The sequence below is a fragment of the Mus musculus genome, chromosome 4 (assembly GCF_000001635.26).
Source record: "Mus musculus strain C57BL/6J chromosome 4, GRCm38.p6 C57BL/6J".
Lineage (NCBI taxonomy): Eukaryota > Metazoa > Chordata > Mammalia > Rodentia > Muridae > Mus > Mus musculus.
The window spans coordinates 33,199,628-33,207,056 of NC_000070.6; the positions used below are offsets into that span (position 1 = coordinate 33,199,628).

The following is a 7,429-nucleotide window of genomic DNA, read 5'->3' on the forward strand; positions in this document are numbered from 1 at the left end:
GCTTGCTTCCAGAACAGCTTCAGAAATTGCTGTTGGCTAATTCCCGACGGACTCTGCTCATCTAACCTCTCAGACAGATCCAGTCAGAATTTCAGTCAAGTCCTGGGCCTTCTAAGCATACAAAGACTGGCTAACAGATTCTAAATCTAGCTTTCTTAAGTCTAACCAAATTTTCTAATTTTCCTACCCCTTCCCACTCCTTTAAAGAGTTTTTGTTGCCCCTATTCAGCAGGAAGAAGTTATGGAGAGTTGTCATTCCAATTCCTCAGGTTTGGATGTCTGGTTATGGTTATTTTATAAATTATAGGTAGTTGTCATTTGAAGGGATAATTTTGAAATGGTCATAATTTTGAACATGAAGGAAATAGATGGGATGGATTACTAAATTTATTCTTAAACAAAGCATTATATAGTTACAATCTTACATTGGTAGAAATCTTTATAATTGATACAAATTGAAGTTACAATTTTACATTGGTACAGAATTTAGAGATTAATGCAGATTTAAGGATTTTTAAAAAAGATTTATTCATTTATTATATGTAAGTACACTGTAGCTGTCCTCAGATACCCCAGAAGAGGGCATCAGATTTTGTTAGGGATGGTTGTGAGCCACCATGTGGTTGCTAGGATTTGAAATTGGGACCTTCAGAAGAGCAGTAGGTGCTCTTAACCACGGAGCCATCTTGCCAGCCCCAGATTTAAGGATTTCATTGGTATAATTTTCTTATATTGATACAAAATTAATATTATTACTTTTAGATAGGCATTGTGCCTATGCAACTCAAGTAGGAATATAAGACTTAGACTAGCTCTTCTAATATTACAAACTGTTTAGGATGGTTAAATAACGCAAGTTAAGGGCCAGATAGTAAACTCATGGTTATACTCGATTCTGATCTAATTATATTAAGGTGCTTTCTACAATATTCAAATAGAAATAGCTAAGAGTAGTCAAGGCTTAACAATTCAGATATACTTTATATAGATAGTTTTAAAATACATCAGAAATCCACAGAATATGACATTTAATATTAATTCATTATTAAAGATCATTCGAACAGAGACATGCCTGCTCCTGACAATACCCACTTCTTGGTTCAAAGAAGAGATTGAGCATCAAAACCTCCATACGGAGTTGCTCTAGTCTTGGCAATATAGCCACTGGACAAAAATTGCCTCATTCATCTACAGACAAAAATACTGTCCAGTAAAAGACACACAATGCAGGATAGTTGACAGTTCAGCTCTGCCAAGACAGAGTAAACCAGTCCTTCATAGTTCCTGCTTCATTTCAAGGTCTCTCAGATAACCATCTGGGCCAGAATGCTAAAGATATATGCTTTGATGTTTTGAGTAATAGGGGATTTCTGACAGGGTTGAAGGCTAGTTATAGTTTCATAACCAAACTCAAGTTGTTTAGCATCGAGAGAGATGATACAGATTTGAAAGAATGGTTTTCAGATGGTAATGCAAACTAAAATCACAACATACTTCAGGTATAGAATTGTAAACTCTTTAAGTCGTGATAGATGATAGGGCACTTTATCTAATTGACAAATAGGATGGGCTGGAGGTTAAGTATTAATCATACTTTGTAATTGACATAATTGTTATGGTTATGCTCAATTTATGTCTAAGAGAAGAGCTGTTTTTATTTGGAAAGAAAAATGGGGATGTTAGAAAATGGTTGTAATGCTTTGTCTTAATTCAGCTCCCAAAAGCTGCACTTCTAGACATTGAAGGTCCCTTCCCACAGCTGGCTTTGATTGGTAATAAAGAATTGCCATACAGCCAATGACTGGGCAGGGAGCTGGAGGCAGGACTTTTAGATTACACAAACAATTGACAGAGGAAGAGAAGAACAGAGGAGAATCACCTTGATGGAGGAGGAAGGCTGCTGACAGTTAAGATTCTGGAAAAGTGGCCCTAGGGGCCACTCCCCCCAATTATGTCTGAGGTAGCAGAGTTGAAATATAGATTTTAAAAGATGTTAACTTAGAAATACAAGGGGGAAGTGTGTACTAGCTGTAGGGAGGTTTAGCAATGCCTAACCAGAAGAAAGGAGAGTTAGGTAGTACGGCCATTCCTTCCGCCTTCCATGTCTGCGTCCCTCGCAGAACTCCCAGCAGCAACATGTTGGACCAGAGTATCTGGAGGTTCACCACCTCCGTGGTCCGTCGCAGCCACTATGAGGGGGGTCCGGGAAGAATTTGCCATTTCAGTGGAAAGTAAGTGGCGGGTACTGGCTATGACGACCGTGTACGTTGGATCTGGATTTGCCGCACCTTTCTTTATAGTAAGACACCAGCTACTTAAAAAATAAGGATATTTAATTCATCCCTTTAACAGAATGAAGAAACTTTAAGAGATGATCTAAAAATTGAATTAAACTCTTGAACTCTTATACTAGAAAAAATTGTAAATGAACTAATGACATAAAGAAAAAAGAAGAAGAAGAAGAAATACCTAACCATTGAGCTAGTCAAGACGTATTAAAATTAGTTGGCATATGTGTGTCTTTCATTTGCAAATCCAGAGAGCTCGGGGTGGGTGGCTGGAGGCTTAATCACCTGCTGGGAGGGAGCTCAAACAATTTAACCAATTCACCACTCCAAGCAGCCATGAAGGAGTTCCCAGACCTCTGAGGGTTGTGGCTGGTGCCGTCCTGACATGAAATCTACTGTTTGAAACTGAGATCAGGGAAGAGTTACCAGTCAGTCAGCCTGAATTCAACCTGCCTCAGAGCTAGGGTGACAGACAGCTAGGAGGAGGTTGTGGAGAGCACATGAGCTGAATACTCACAAGCTAAAAAGTATAAGCCAGAAATAGCTAGGCCCTGGCAGTGACATTACAGAGGTGAGTGATCCCCCACCCCCATCCTCCCAGCCTCAGTGTCCAAGAACAGATCCCATCAAAGGGCATTAATGTGGAAACTTGATAATTCTGTGCCTGAGCTGTGTCACTACCATGATACTCATTGATATACAACTGAAGAATTCTGAGGTTGGCCAGAGTGCTTGGCATTCTCAGCTGGTTAAGTTCAGTGGTTAAGCTCAGCTCAGTGGTTAAGAGCACTGACTGCTCCTCCGAAGGTCCCGAGTTCAAATCCCAGCAACTACATGGTGGCTCACAACCATCTGTAATGAGATCTGATGCCCTCCTCTGGTGTGTCTGACGAGGGCTACGGTGCACTTACATAAAACAAACAAACAAACAACAACAACAATAATATGAAACTAAGTCCACCTATTCAGATTTCAGAACCATGGCTGTTTTCCACATTCCCAACACACCTGAGAGGAACCCTTCATTAGCTACCTCAGAAGGTATAAGCTGGGGTATCTTAGGAATGTGGGGGAATCTGCCTGGCCTACACATTGCAACCATAAGTGTGGTCAGTAGAAGCTCTGTATGCAAAGAAGATAGCTCTGATAGACATGGGACACCTGGCCAATAGAGATTCATGGCCAATAGAGATTCAACAACTGCATAAATCATAGAAAACACAAGAGTCCACAACCTCAAATGACCCTCTTCCCTGTATACACCTAACACCCATCTTAAGGAAAAGCTATGGTGAGGTGTGGTGGTACACATCTTTAATGCCAACATACAAAAGGCAGAAACAGGAAGATCTCCAGTCTATGAGTCGGCTCTACATAGTGAGTTCCAGAAAAGCCAAGGCCACATAGTGAGACCTTGTCTCAAAAATAGATAGATGGATAGATAGATAGATAGATAGATAGATATTTAGTCAGGATTTAGATAGATACATAGATAGATAGATAGATAGATAGATAGATAGATAGATAGATAGATAGATAGATAGATAGATACTTAGTCAGAGTTTCTATTCCTGCACAAATATCATGACCAAGAAGCAAGTTGGGGAGGAAAGGGTTTATTCAGCTTACACTTCCACATTGCTGATCATCACCAAAGGAAGTCAGGACTGAAACTCAAGCAGGTCAGGAAGCAGGAGCTGATGCAGAGGCCATGGAGGGATGTTCCTTACTGGCTTGCTTCTCCTGGCTTGCTCAGCCTGCTCTCTTATAGAACCCAAGACTACCAGCCCAGAGATGGTCCCACCCACAAGGGGCCTTTCCCCCTTGATCACTAATTGAGAAAATGCCTTACAGCTGGATCTCATGGAGGCATTTCCTCATCTGAAGCTCCTTTCTCTGTGATAACTCCAGCCTGTGTCAAGTTGACACACAAAACCAGCCAGTACAGATAGATAGGTATATAAAATTCAGTAACATTTACTCAAAAACCAAAATAACACATAATTTAGCAAGATAGAATTTTACATAAAAGATGTCTAACATTAGCTACAAGTTTACTGCCATCAGGGACAAAGTGGTATTTTTCTATTCTGCTGTCATTGGTCTGTGATTTCTTCCTCAAGGAATCCTTTTGAGTCCAAGACACAGAATTCTAGCTACCAATCTAAACTCCAGGCAATGGGACAAAAGCTGAATAAAATTCCTTCCAGGTGCTATTCCGTGCCTGTTCCATTTCTATTCCCATGTATTTGGTCAGAACACAGTCAATTTGACACCTCTGCAAGGGAGGCTGAGAGATGATGTCTCTTCGGATAGGTGACGTGGCTTCTAGAACAGGCCTCTGTAAGCAGGTGGGTGAGTGGAGATGAATAAAGTAGAAAATTGGAAGTTAGGCACCTCCAAAATAGCAGAAAAAGTACACAAGAACCTCTAGACACCTAGAGGCACCTGTAGTTTTGAATACAGTAAATCAACCCTAAAGATTTGGCAAATTAAGAAGAAAGAGCCACATCCAATGCATTCAAGATCTCAGTTCACACTAGGCGATATTCTCATGGGCTTCTGAAAGAGATTGACATGACCCTTCCTGCTTAGGTTATCATAGAATGGGGCTTGACATATTTCCTAGCCACAGCATAAGCATAACACTCATAAAAGAGGTGATCATATGTTCTCCAACTGGGCTATATGAAATGGTGTCTTATAGACAAAGTGTGTGTGAGGGGAAGGAGTTATAATTCATCCTGTATACATCTCCTATCAGCTGGGGATATGGGTCTGTGGTGGAGCATTTGACTGGCAACACAGGGCCTCAGGCTCAATCCCTACTACCAAACACACCAAACAGCTCTTCCAGCAACAACAAAACCAGCAAACAAAACCAAGCCTCCCTATCACCTTCCACACTAAGGTTAGGACCTGGTTGGGGTAGTTTAGGGCTGCTCTCACTAGCGGAGGATTACCGCCATCTGCTGGGCAGCTGCAGCATTAACTCTTCAAATTACCACACGCATCAAGGCACACACACAGGACCAAGCACAACTTAATCTCTCAGTTAGTTATAGTTCTCCTCTATGACACTCAAAACCAAAGCCAGATAACTAATCTGGTTAACTTATGCTAATTTGACGTGTGTGGTGACACACATCTGTAAATTGGTATTTGAAGGGTGGAGACAGGATAGTCTCAGGGCCAGCCTGGATTATACAGCAAGTCAGTCTCTGTCTCTGTCTCTCTGTCTGTCTCTCTGTGTCTTTGTCTGTCTGTGTGTGTGTCCCTCTCTTCCTCCCTCCCTCTCTCCTTTCTTCTCAGTCTACCCCTTCTGTTTCAAGATTTGACTTTTTGATAACACTAATTAGATTCAGTGAAGAAATAGAAGAAAATCTAGTTATCTTACACAGCCACATGCATTATATATATATATATATATATATATATATATATATATATATATATATATATAATTTAATTCAGAATAATAAACATGTCCTACTCAGTCTGATAAACACCTTTGGCATCTTTTAAAATCAGGACTACTCCCAGTGCTAAAGTGCTTCTAAGCAAGCATGAGGACTGAGTTCCAGTACTCAGTACCCACGTAAACACCCATGTATCTGCAACTCCAACCCTGAAGAAGATCTCTGGAGTTTGCTGATTAGCAAATCTAGCTGGCCCAGTGAGCTCCAGGGGCTTTAAGAGACCACGTCTCAAAAGATAAGGTAGGAAATGATCGAGGAGGACAGCTGACCTCTAGTCTCCACACATGTGTGCCACAAATGTGTAAACGCATATATATCACACACACACATACACACATAGTCTTAGATTCTAAACTTTACTAACAACCTAGATAATACTCGTCTCCTCTCATGCTCTTTTTCCTAAAAGCTAGTGATGAGAACTGAGACTCAGTTTGGCGTGGTCCTGTGTAATCATCTCTCTCCAGTTAAGCCTCCATCTTTGAAGGGAATCTCTTTATTAAGACACAGTATGTTCCAAGAGAAGGTAAGATTCTGTCCTGTAGAGAAGTTCCTTATGTTCAGGAAGTAGACAGCTCAGAGGAAGTCCCTGAAACTGACCTGATATACAGAGACCTTCCTCCTCATGCACATAGAAGCTGTAAAGACTGTTGAGAGACTATGGGACACACTAAGCTGCCTGGAAGATGCTCAGACCAGCTGAGTTGCCTGGAAGATGCTCAGACCAGCTGAGTTGCCTGGAAGATGCTCAGACCAGCTGAGTTGCCTGGAAGATGCTCAGACCAGCTGAGTGCCTGGAAGATGCTTTCCAATTTGTTGAGCTGCTTGTAGGTTGTTCGGTGAACTAATCCCAGCTTTCCTGAGCTATTAAGGATACCAGAGTGAGCCTTGGTAATGAAACTGTCTGAGTTATTTCTACTCCTGTAAATAACCCTCAACCACATCCCTGTAAGTAACCATAACAAAACTCATCCGTTTACCAAGCTGAACTTTGGTAGTATCTGTACTTTGGTCTGTTGTGAGTACATATTTGGTCACATCCCCCCAGGAATAGTGTCACACAACACAAAGTGGCTTATGGACTGCAATCCTAGTACTTGAAAAGGTTCTCTGCAGTGACAGAGTATAAGGTGGGCAAACAGTATGAGCAGGAAAGTCTTAGCTAATCCTAGATTCCAAGTGACAGCCACTGTTCTTAGCTATGTTAACAAGATGAGTCTTAGGAGTAAATACCCAAATATCAGATACCATTCCCTGTGCGCCTCTGCTTTCCCTTTTAATACTGTAATTACATGTTGCTGATTTGTGCATGTGTATGGGTGTGGCATGCATATGCCAAATTGTACTTGTGCAGCTAAGAGAACAACTGTTGGAATCTGTTCTCTCCTTCCCCCATGTGGGTCCTTGGCATCTGTCTCAGGCTGTCAGGTTTGCTGGCAAGCTCCTTTACCTACTGAACCAGCTCAACAGCCCATCTACTTTCAATATAACATAACAGTGATTTAAGAAGTTTGTCTGTTTAGGCAAGCTTTAACAATTGAAAGGGAGTCTGACTTTTTCCTTTTCCCAATATTCTTTATAGACCTGCAATTTCTCATTTCCTCCTCCTTCTCTTCCTCTTCTTCCTCCTTTTCCTCCTCCTCCTTGTGGACTGTCACAACG

General features: G+C 41.3%; 1 pseudogene; it reads left to right on the plus strand.

The window, feature by feature from the left end:
* The first annotated feature begins 2,136 nt into the window (after positions 1-2,136).
* Positions 2,137-2,373, plus strand: Gm11930 (annotated as a pseudogene).
* Positions 2,374-7,429: the final 5,056 nt, after the last annotated feature.